Source organism: Panthera pardus, unplaced genomic scaffold (assembly GCF_024362965.1).
Source record: "Panthera pardus isolate Hobbes unplaced genomic scaffold, ASM2436296v1 HiC_scaffold_21, whole genome shotgun sequence".
NCBI classification, from domain to species: domain Eukaryota; kingdom Metazoa; phylum Chordata; class Mammalia; order Carnivora; family Felidae; genus Panthera; species Panthera pardus.
The window spans coordinates 31,159,295-31,172,417 of NW_026526777.1; the positions used below are offsets into that span (position 1 = coordinate 31,159,295).

General features: G+C 34.4%; 1 long non-coding RNA gene across 1 annotated transcript; it reads left to right on the top strand.

The window, feature by feature from the left end:
• The first annotated feature begins 1,094 nt into the window (after positions 1-1,094).
• Positions 1,095-7,169, top strand: LOC109250681 (uncharacterized). The gene is made up of 2 exons (XR_002073130.1): positions 1,095-1,326; positions 6,411-7,169. It is a non-coding gene; the product is annotated as an uncharacterized LOC109250681 (long non-coding RNA).
• The last annotated feature ends 5,954 nt before the right edge of the window (positions 7,170-13,123 follow it).

Genomic DNA, 13,123 nt, shown 5'->3' on the forward strand with positions numbered 1-13,123 from the left:
TTTTTTTGCATATGCATGTCTAGTTGTTCCAATACCATTTGTTGCAAAGACTATTTTTTAAGGGCACTTGGGTGGCTCAGTCGGTTGAGCATACAACTTTGGCTCAGGATCATGATCTCATGGCTCATGACTTTGAGCCCCACATCAAGCTTTGTGCTGACAGCTTAGAGCCTGGAGCCTGCTTCTGATTCTGTGTCTCTCTGTCTCTCTGCCCCTCCCCTGCTCACAGTCTGTCTCTCTCTCTCTCTCTCTCTCTCTCTCTCAGAAATAAATAAATAACATTAAAATTTTTCTTTAAAAAAGACTATTTTTGCTCCATTGTATTACTGTGTTCCTTTGTTGAAGATCAGTTGACTATGTTTACGTGGATCTATGTCCTTGTATTCTGTCCCATTGGTTTACTTCTCTATTATTTCACCAGTACCTCCCCATCTTGATGACTGGGGCTTTAAAATAAGTCTTGGGGGGGCACCTGGGTGGCTCAGTCGGTTAAGCATCCAACTTAGGCTCAGGTCATGATCTCATGGTTGCCTGGATCTCAGGCATCATCTCAGATGCCTGGATCCTGCTTCTGATTCTGTGTATCCTGCCCCCTCTCTCTCTCTCTGCCCCTCTCCCACTCGTTCTCTGTCTCTCTCTCTCAAAAATAAATAAACATTAAAAAATTTTTAAAATAAGGCTTGGGGCACGTGTGTGGCTCAGTCAGCTAAGTGTCCAACCCAATCTGCTAAGTGTCCAACTCTTGATTTTGGCTCAGGTCATGATCTCACAAACTGCTGACAGCATGGAAAGTGCTTGGGATTCTCTCTCTCTCTCTCTCTCTCTCTCTCTCTCTCTGTGTGTGTGTGTGTGTGTCTCTGCCCCTGCCCTGCTCACACTATCTCTCAAAATAAATAAACATTAAAAAAAAGATTGTTTATAAAAGATAAATAAATAAACAAATAAATAAGTCTTAATAAGTGTTAGTCTTCCAACTTTGCCTCCAACGCCTTCAATGTTGTGCTAACTATTGTGGATTTTTTGTTTTTTTCATATAAATTTTAGAAAGTGATACTTTTTTTTACCACAGCATTGAATGTGGAGACATTGGATCTACGTATGTGAAAATATACTTACATATGTATATAATAAATAACTTCACAATATCACTATGAAGTAAGTTTTATTAAATAGGATACGTTTTAAGCATCAACGTGAAGGACTTCAGAGAGTAAGCTCTGAATAATTATTTTCCTGTCATCATCACCAGCAGCAGCAGCAGCAGCAACAAAAACCATTGTCACAGAGGTGGAAACTGGCTGAAGGACTTGCTCAGTGGTGTGGCTGGTAAGTGTAGGAGAGCTCAGATTCAGGCCACACGATTTCAAGCTTAGTGTTGTTGCAACTAATGGTGTATGGATATTGAAGCAGTAAATGAACTCTAAAAATACTTTTCTCATCTTTTTTTTTTTCATCTAATGAAACTTTGATACCATGTAGAATGTAGTAGAAGGTAAAGTTTGCAATTAATTTAAACCCAGCTCCTAGGGATGATAGTATTTAGCCCTACCCTTTCTCAAATCTATGAAATTTCTTATTGTGTAGGCAAGTAAAGGAAGAAAGTATGACCTAAATAATATTGTTTAGCTAGAAGATTACCTATATGAAATATTCTAGAAACTTTCATGTGTCAATAGAAAGTCTGCATGGTGTACCAGAGAAAAATATCAAAGATTTGGGTACCAGAAATTTTTTTAAGAAAATTCACTTTTTTCTGAGACTCAAATAAGATACTATATGTGAAAATTCTCTGAATGATATAAAATACAGTTATACTACGTGGTAGTTATCAACATGTCATTTTCTAAATTATTGCTGTATAATACTTGGAACATAATAGGCTATCAATATTATATGTCACAAATAAATAAATGTGATAAATTTATAATAGCTCTTTTAGTAATTATATTTAATATTATATAAAAAGATATGTCATTCAAACTATAAAAATGAAAGGTGAGAAAGTGATTTTTATAGGGAATTTAATAACCAGCTTATAATTATTCTGTATTAAATAAACTATAAATTTATTTTTCACTAGATCATATAGTAGGAAGCTATTTTCATTTCATTGACTATATTTGCAAATGTTGTTTTAAGTATTTATGATATACCTAAAGTACTTCTTTTGCATTAAATTTTACAGTAAGATAATTTCAGATCAGCAGGATAATACTGAAAAGCTTTGACCTAAGACAGATGTTTGGGTTTTTTCTACAGTATCTAATATTAATAGCTTTTCTTGACTTCAAGTATATGAAAACATACCTGATGAATAAACACTTTTTGGCGTATTTATTTTATTTCACATTGAATTTTATTAAAGTTAAACATTTAAATTTGGTATAATGGAAAGAAGAAAAAGAGAGCAAACACCCTGCAAGCTAATTAAAAATGTATCTGAATAATTTTGATATTAAATATCTTATTGTTTACAAGTTAAATTATAATAAATAAAATATCCAGAAATCTATAAGGGGAAAAATAAAATTAACAAAAATTATAAAGTGAAATTTCTGTAAAACCATACAATGTGTAAGAAAACCTTTATAAAGAGAGATATATATCATGCAAATGTTGAGTTGATTTATTTGCAGATGACATTCTACTTAATTCTGTCCTAGCTGTGCAGATGCCTAGGAAACTTTTAATATAACCTGCATTTCTTAAACTCTTCTATCACCATAGCCTGCCCAAAGCAAGGATGAGATCACTGAACCATAAGCAACAGAACCTCCCTATTGACTTTGCTTGCCTTTGAGATTTCAAGGTCCTATAGAAGGCAATGTGAGAAATTCTGGCTGTTACTCTAACCCTGTGAAATGCCTCCAGGGGACACATTTTTCCCTTCCGTTGTAAAAAGGAAAAATAATTCAAAGAGAAATGTTAGACTTTGGGGGAGAGCTTACACCACAATGGAAGGGAATAAAGAATGTTTTTGTGCTCTCACTCTAACTGCTGATTTCTAATCTAGAAAATACCCCTTATATCTTTATTTCTTAAGTAAGACAAGAAGTATACAACTCCTGGGAGGAAGTATATGGATGTGTGTGGATTCATATAGAGATTGCCATATAAATACAGATACAGATTCACACACATATACCCATATATATGACGATTAGAAATACTTGCCTATTACAAATTACTTCAGGTCATTTTCCCATAGCTATGGGAAGTTCACCTATGGAAAACTTCCTGGCAGCAGTCTAATTTCTATCCTTTTCCAAACACGTAAGACCAATGTCTATTTTGTTTGGGAAGAGAAAAACAGAACTATCATTTGCTAATAGACAGTTTGTACATTTTTTTCTTCTTATTTTTTCCTATCCTTTTTTTTTAATGCTTAGTAGTGACAAACATTATTAAAATAAACTCCTAAACACCATGAAGGTTTAGTAGCGGAGAATGTTAGTGCTCACCAGTGGCCATGTTCTTCCTCATCTTCCCGGGCCCACTGCTAGACATTTGTCAAGAGCCTTTGCAAGTGTGTGGGGCTTGCTGGCCAATAGAAGAGTGAAACTGATGTACCCATTTCCAGATCTGACTCCTAGACACTTTCATGCCATGTCCCATGTTTGTTATCTTTGCTTATTACTCAGCTAGGTGGAGAAGATGCCAGTAAGAACTTCAGAAGCTTTAGAGGAGAAATTAAGAGAAGTCTGGGTCCTGGATAGCAGTATGCAGAGAGCCTCCCACCCCAGTGACATGCATTGCACTGTGAGAGGATCAAGAAATAAACGTTGGTTGATATTCCTAACTAGTACCGAAATTCAGAAAGAAAAAAATGCTTGTTATGGTCCTTGCAGCATGGTCTCTGTCGCAACTTAGAAAAAGAAAATTCTTTTAAATGAGAGGCAGAGACATATACAAAGCCCAGCCTCTCTCTCCATGCCATCCAGAGGTGGGTTGAGAGGCACATGCAGCTATGCACAAGTTCTCTTGAAGTCCAAAGTCATTTGTTACCAGCAGATGAGCAGCAATCATTTTCCAACTCTGAAACCCAGGACACATAATTAGATAAGTCAGAATTCAGAAAGCATGTCTGTTCATTCTGTCTAATTTCTTGTTTCATCTCTTATTTGTTTATACTTTTTTCAAAAAACATTATTTTTGAGTTCTATGTACTCCGAAGTACTAGGGGATACAATGTGGGATGTAGGCTCTGTCATCAAGGATAGTTTTGTGTAGACAGTAGACACTCAACAAATAATTTAGTGATACGAAACAGACAAATTTACAGGAAATTAATTTAGCATGATGTGGGAAACAGAGGATGGTGTTCCCCAGTCCCCTTGACATAGAAGGGGCACCCAGGCATAAGGAATGCAGAGAAGGCTTCCTGTGAACAATCTCTGGGTGGATTTAGTGATTCTATTTACTATGTAGATGCTTTCCCATATGAGATATTTTCTGTGATTGAGTGATATCAGAGACAAACGACCAGCCAATATATTAACCGACCTGGTCTTCCCATCTCTGATTAGCTACTTAAGTGACACACACACACGCACACGCACACACACACACACACACACACACACACACACTTGACTCTAAATCAATAATCAGTTAATCTAAACTGTTAATCTAAGGGACGCCTGGGTGGCTCAGTCAGTTAGGCGGCCGACTTCAGCTCAGGTCATGATCTCAAGGTTCGTGGGTTCGAGCCCCACATTGAGCTATGTGCTGACAGCTTGGAGCCTGGAGTTGGCTTCGGATTCTGTGTCTCCCTTTCTCTCTGCCCCTCCCCCACTTGTGCTTGCTCACTCGTGCTCTCTCTCTCTCTCTCTCTCTCTCAAAAATAAATAAACATTAAGGAAAAAAATAAACTGTTAATCTAAGCTCTTTATCATCCTGATATCAACAACACAGTGAACTTGTCCATCCTACAAATTGTGGCTTTGAAAGAAATATTGAAAAAAGTCTAAAAATTATGAATTTACTAGATTCCAATTTTTAATTTTATTATTACAAAGTATGTTTTTTAGCAATTATAGGGGACTAAAATTCTCCCTCATTGTTTCTATTTTTAGATGATGAAGCATCGAAACAATGTTTCATTGTATTTAAATGACTAAGAGGCAACAATTACCAAGCTCTTTACAAAGGGAGAAAATGCATTCTGAGAAACTCAGCAATAAGAAAGTGCTACGGCATTATTTTAACAGGATAAAATCAATTACTAATTTTCATCATCTTAAAAAAGGAAATGATTCTTTGCATAAACATTTTACACAATATAACTTCAGAATATTTATAAAGTCTTTGGAGGAAACTATAGCTAAGAGATAGATATTTAGACATTTTTCCATTAACATATATATGCACATGTATTTATTGATAATTGATGTAAACATCACAGAAAAGCCAGAATATGAAATTTGAATGTGGAGTAATACTTTAGATTTTATAATGTATTTATGTGTATTTCTTCAGTATTCCCAAATATTTGAAACACATCCTATGGGATAACAAATATACTATATACTATGTAATAAATTTTTATGCACATGTAAGTATAATGAAAAATATTAATTTAAGCATAGGTACACGAAGGCTATCCTAACTTTCTCACATTATCTCATCCCTCCCCGAATACACAGATGCTCAACGGTATTTATAGTTACTGCCATGAAGCATTTTTGTATATTTAAGAGTGCCTTTAGGTCTTTAACTATAGGAAGTCTTTGACTGCCAAAAGTAGTGTCATCAACAGTGGAAATGAAAAGTAACCTTCAAGAACCTTTTAGACATGAGTAGGCTTTCCGGGGGCAGCTCTGTAGGAAAATTAACTGAAAAAGATGGACCACTCACCAGATACTGAACTGAATAATTTAAGTGTGGGGAGTTCAATCTCCTTTCATACTGCTTTCCTCATTGCACATTGATTAAAGTGTCATTAAAAATAATGAATGGCTAAATATATGAGTGTTATCCAAATTATTTCCATCTTTATTATCCTAAAAGATCAAATGATTTTCATAGTGGATGCCATTGTGAGAGACTCAGTTTCTTTTGTTGCCTGTTCATGCTGTTCTTGTTGTGATAACTCAAGGCACACTCATCAGCCCCCATGTGAACTGGCTGGAGTGACAGTTGGTGACTCAGCAGTTGGCCAAATGATGAACTAGAGCATAGTCTGTCATTCACATGTTTCTCAAGTGAATCCTGCTATTATCCCAGAAGTGATGTAAACTTTTCTAATGTTATTATCAAGTGTTGAATTGAGCATTCAGGAAATGCTCCATGTGTTAGGATTTGGCATTCTGAAAATGAGGTTCCAATCTTTCTGTAATTTATCTGTAAATCTTTGGCAATGAACAGAATATATTTTTTGAATTCTTCTCTCTCTCTCTCTCCCTTTCCAGAAAATCATTCATCACACTATCCAAACCAGAAATCCTGGAATGATTTGGCTCACCTATGCTGTTTCAATGCTTCTCTCTACAGTGGCATATTCAAATGATCTCAACAGATTCACAGGACTTTCCATTAGTGTCCACCTCAACCATGTGGATGATCCATCAATTCTATTTTCTAATGATGTACATGCAATGACATTCACTTCTATGGTAAGTGTCTCTAAGTGTAGAATTTCTTCTATCTAGTTCAGTACCCTCATCTCATGTTACCAGAATTTTTAAATTCGAAGTGTTTTGACTGACAAATGAAAATTGAGTTCAGTACAGCCTTCTCTTTAAAGAAAATTAGTCATATATTTCTTCTTGGCCAGGTAATTTAAAAACCTGGAATGATCATCATCATCAAAAACAGTAACAATGGTATAACCAAAATGTATACAAAATTACATAATTACAGTCAGTCATATTTTATATCGGACCTCAAGGCAATTAGAATCATATCTATTAATTTCTTGATAGAGATCTGCTTAATCAGTGTATTCATTTGTGCATTCTGGGATGTAATAGACTCAAAATCAGTTACAATAATCTCAAACCACATCGTGTACTTCCTGTCAAAGACACATTCACATTTCCTATCTCCACCAGTAGATGAAAATTCATTCATATCTCAATGTAAATGAACTGGTTATTCATGTTAATTAGAAGCATGAACAAAATAGGAGTCCACCTTTTCAAATAAAAAAATCTTTTTGAAAATGATAATTTTCAACTATTAAAATAGTTTTTTTTCTTACAGATATTAAAAGTTTATGGGGCGCCTGGGTGGCTCAGTCAGTTGAGTCTGACTTTGGCTTAGGTCATGATCTCACAGTTTGTGGGTTCGAGCCCCGTGTCAGGCTCTGTGCTGATAGCTCAGAGCCTGGAGCCTGCTTCGGATTCTGTGTCTTTCTCTCTCTCTACTCCTCTCCTGCTCATGCATGGTCTCTCAAAAATAAATAAACATTAAAAAAAACAAAACAAAAAAAACCCCAAATATTAAAAGTAATTGATATAGTAAAATCATATGAGCACTTGGCAGTATTTGAAATGTAACACCATCCCTTAAGTAGCATGCAAACCCAAGCTAAATGTAAAAGGGAGACAGATTCAGGATTTTAAGAACATGGCATTTTAAAATAATACAGTTTTTAATAAGTTTTAGTAATATGAAGACAAGTGAGAACAGAAAAATAGACATTTTTACTTAGAGTATCTATTATTTATCTTTTATGAGTGTTAGATGAATTACATACATAATTTTATTTAGTCAGCCAAAATATTGCAAAGTTGATATTATAACTTCCCTTTCAAAACTTTTAAACAGGCGCTCAGTGTTGTTCATAAGTAAACTTTCTCAAATTGTGAGAGATAGTAAGTGACTGTGGATATCAGCTACAGTCTTCCGATGAGTAACTAACCACAATATCTACCATGTAAATAAAATCGGCCAGCTCAAATAATCATTTAATGTAGTGGTTTTTTTTTAAACTGAAATACCTTAAAAATAACCATAGAGGAAAAAAGGCACAGATCAAAAAAAATTGTTTTTGAATGTGAGCAAGTCCTGTTGAGCCGTTTACACTTAGGTCCATCTGTAAGTTAATTTCTGAAATTAGATCATATTAAGTAAAAACCAGAAATTAAAACCTCAGTATAACAAATTTCATTATTTTAGACCAGTGGATGAGTTTAGAGACTATTTAGTAAGTTTATTATTTTAGAAATGAGGTCCATTATGAGTGGAAGTGTTCTAGAAAATCTTCTCTTCTCTCCACCTCCTTCCTTTCTTTTCTCCAACATCATCATCATCATCACCATCACCATTCAGATCATGAAAAAGAGCCAGCTGGCTAAAGAAATGGAAACTAAAAATTAATGTCGATAATTTAAACATTTAAAATATTAAAGTAAATGCTAAAAATTCTTTTTCATTCACAAAGAAGAAGGTCTGTGAGGTAAAGCTGGGATCAAAAAAAACCCAATTTGATGTGTTTTTTTGATAAATATTCTAGATATTTTTTGATAGGTGTTCTAGGCATTTTCTTGAAAGTGACCTTTATTTAATCCTAACAAACATTATAAAGGAATAAAACATTCTGCACTTTTAAAGGTGTCTGAAGTGTTAACATGATTGGGATTAATGAATGACATTATGCAATAAGGTGACTGAACAATAACGTGATATAAGCATCTTATAAAAATGAGAGTGAAGAAAAGATGTAGAATTCAGTGAAAATTACTTCGAATGATACAATAATACCATATTTAGTTTATAGGAAGTGATTTGTGTTTAGTATGAACGAAAGTAAAAGAAATAGCAATGGCAATGATGATTATTTCTCATTTGTGCAATATTTCTGACTTGTGGTTTGTTTTCTCTTCCAATATAGATATTGGTGTATAGAGATAATTTGCCTATCTTAAAACAGTCTGTTTAACTTATCTTCTTTTTTTCCAATATTTTTACATTTTGCCTAACAGACTTTCTTCTTTCTCTTATTTAGTCTTCTCTCAGCCTACTTCTCTTACATTTTTAACACATTTCAAATTCTTTCTTAAATTATAAAATCTTATTTAAAAATTTCAATAAAATTCTTTCTCTTTGCCCTGTGCCAATCTGCCCTACTATTCTCAGCTGACTGATCAAACTCATTTCCATCACATTTTAGCTTTTATACTCCAATGTCGCTGGTCTCAGCAATGGTACCTAGAAAACCAGGGAACAATAGTAAATTCAGCATAGCTTGTCAGAATTCATATAGACCCAAGAATGTATGCCTGAGAAGGCATAGTACAAAGATTGTTATTTGTGCAAATGAATAACAATACAATCAAATACAATCAGCGACTGTAAGTTTGTGTGTGTGTGTGTGTGTGTGTGTGTGTGTGTGTGTGTGTATTTGAGTGTGCCCCATTTTAATTTAACAAGGACTTCATTAAAATTACTGGGAGAAGACTAGATATTTATTCAGACTGGATCAAGATAAATAATATAGACAGTGAAAACCAAAACATCTACCTGAGATATGATAATGCAGAGAAAGAACATGAAAATATAAATATCAAAATGAACTATCTTTACAAACACAGCCCAGCTCCCCCTGCTTGTGATTTTTGAGTTTCATCCTGGCCTTAAGGAAAGACACAAAAACAACTGCAGGGCAAGTGCTAGACAGTTGACAGTATTGAAGATTCAAAGACTATGAATTATTATTACCTTTTGAACAAAGTAAAGATATTCGATTGAAGGAATTTAACCTACAGAGAAGATTAAAGATGCTTAAAGAATCTGAAATATACGACTAAAGGCTCTTTGCCAGCTCTTCTTCAAGACCAAAGAACTGCATTTAAAGTGTAGCAGGAGCAATGTTGCTGATGAAAGAAACTCAAATGCTGTTACCGAAGTCAAGTAGAAGTCCTCAAAGTCATTAGTCATAGAATTTATATTTACTCATTCACAGCTATTTATGCTCAGACCTAGTGACTTAGGTTATTTCCATTTTAGTGATTTCACGTGGTTCACTCTAAAAGAAATTGCCTTAAGGATCCAGTTGGATCTAAAGAGTATCATCACTAAATGCTATTCAAGACTCGTGCCTTCAAAATCTGAAAGTGTGTAAATCAGTGGCCACGAGGGCATCCAAATATATATCTCGGGCCTGACTGAATATACTAATGTCATCACATTTTCCCTCTAAAATAGGAATGTTTGGGCATTTAAAAGGCATCCAGATTATTTTGAATATTTATGTTTAATCTGGCCAGAACCCTTGGCTGCATGCCTTATTAGCTGAAACTAACTGATAGTAATTATACTAAATTGGGAATCAGAGCATAACTGGATCCTTGATCCGATCTTCAATGAACACAAAAGACTGAATCTCACCTTCCTCAACTGTGAAATGAGAGGATTGTACTACATTACCCTAAATGGTCTCCTCATGTAAATACTTTAATTTCAAGAATCTATTTCAAAATCCAAAAGAGCTGTATTAAAAAAATGAACAACAATACAACTCTGGACCCTGTAAAGAGTTTTCGTATTACACATGTACAATTATAGCCATTTTCCAGCATAAAAACGTTGTGTCTCAGAGGGTGATTTATAGTCAATCACTCTTTGGCCTGTCTTGGTTCTCAGGATAGCCCCAAACAAGCCTAGCTAAGCATCATCAGTGAATTGTAAACACTTGTAAAACACACAGGTATGGGTTACTAGAAACTAGTCATTAAGCAAAATAAAAAATTAGTGAAATCATATGGTAATTATATTTTAGGCTGATGTAAGTTCAATTAGAGTATGATACAGAAATATATAGTGATACTAGGAAGAGAAAGTCCTGAAGAAGTCTTCTACATACTTTAAAAAGGAGAGAGATTGATTTTTCATATGTTCAAGGAGTAATTGGAAGAGTGATGAACATTGGAGTGGCACTTAGAAATGGGATGAACTAGGCTTTATGTAAGTGAAGCATGGAATCGTGGATAAAGAAAAACAATTGTACAGATCCAATGTCACCTCCCTGAAGCACTTAGATCAGGGAAAAGAAGAAAGAGGATAGTATACAACATTTTTGTTTAGATTTTGGATGCCAGGTGAACAGGCAACTTGAGGTAGCTTTCTTGCTAGACTAGATCACCTATGAAAAGGGGATGCATGAAATAGGTAGGTAAGAAGATGGAAAGAATACGCAGAGCAGCTATTTGTAATGCGAAGATGGTCTCAAATTAGAGATTACTGTATCAGGGTGTTTGTCTTTGAGATTTCCCCCCAATAATGATGCCCAAGTTGCTTAAACAAATTACCAACGTATTTGAGCTATTATAAATTCACTGGATGAGTAGAACATTATGAAAGACCACCGAATCAAGCTGTTAAAGAGTTTAATTTCCAGGTCATTTTCTGCTTTATGCTTCTTTTCTCCACATATATTTCATAGCAAATGCACATAATTATTTACATGTGAGTGAGAATTTGAGTTACAGCCACAATATTATTGCTGAAGCATGTTTAATCTCAAAGTGTTTAAATGAAATAACTCTGATAAATATGTCAAAATATTGGGGAAGAATAATAATTGAAAAACAGCAGCCATAAAGACACCTTTCCAAAAAAATCATTTCCAAAGTTTTATCTAAGGATAAACTATGTGGATATATATGGAGATATATAGAAGAGAAAAGAATTACTTGAAAATAGAAGAGAGAACTAAAAAAAACGTGGAAAGTAATTATTTCAATTACGGTTCAAAAGAGTACGGTGGCAGCAGCCCAGCGGGCTTGAGAAGCACAAGCTTTGAAGTTCAACACACCAGTGTTCAAACTCGGTGTCTTACGTTCTTGGTCAAGAGCCTCATTGACTCTGTATCTCCATTTGCTCACCTGTATGCGAAGAGTAGTTCCAAGCTCACACTTTTCAAAACAATTAAGTGAACTCACGAAAGCAAAGCAGCTCCTAAGAAGTGAGCAAAAAAAAAAAAAAAAAATGACAAACTTTGTCGTTATTATCATTTTAAATACTTACTGGAAATATACGTATGTATTATATGTTAAACATCTATAAACAGAAAATGTAAATATTCCAATACCAAGGGCTTCAAGAATAGTTATATTAATATAGCATGATTCTGTGAGTTTTGTTTTAAAAGTTGTTTGTTTGTTCCAACCTCTGTTGAAACTCATGTCATTTTTTTCAATCTGAAGACCTGTAGGTCTTTAGTTTGAACATCTTCTTCTGGGAAGACATGTAGCTACGTGATATGTAAAATGCGCAGTGAATAGGTTTTGCAACTTTAAAATTTTTTCGTTCCACTCTCCCCCTGCGGAACTTCACCTCCTCCTCTCTTGGTCACCAGTTGAGTACATACAAGCTCTCTGGCTTTAAAATGTTATCTATGTAAATTCTTCTGCCACAGCTGGACAAGATGCTTTCAAGAGTTTTTCTGTTTCCTGTGTGGTGAAGCAGCTTTCCCCTAACGACTATTTCCCATCAGTACCCACAAAGACCTACCTTCTTAACCACTGTTTCAACGGTTTCTTACCACTTCCACCTTTCTATAGAACATTTCATTTGGAAGGAGGTTCACAAATATTTGTTCACTGGGCTGTTCAGACTGATAACATCTCTTGGGACTTGAACTTTGATGCACAACTCTCATCTGGAAAAAAAAAAAAAGATGCAACTGTCACACATCAGTAGATAATACCAAAAATGAAAACAAATTCTTTTCTGTCTCGAAGTCACGATGTGATACTTGTTTTGCTGTGTTGAAAAATATAACTTTTTACATTTTTCTAAAACTCCAAATGAAGACATTTCATTGCTTATCTGTTTGTTACCTTCTGTAAAATGGTAATATAATTAGATTCTCAATCATTCATTGTCTCAGCAGCAACTGTAGACCAATAATAGAAAATAAAATTAAAATCACAAACATGAAGATATAGATTTATAGGTTTTATAAGAAAAGAGAGAATCCTGATATCTTTATTCTAGTAAAACAAGTCATTGCAAAGCGTCTTTTACATGCCCCCAAATTTTTATCTACAAATAAAATTACCCCATATTAATTAACTGAAGAAGCAAATAACTACCATCATGACTATGTTCTTTATAAGGAGTGTTTTAATACAGTGCTTAAGATCCATAATTATTTTACCTGTTCTTGCTCACTTTT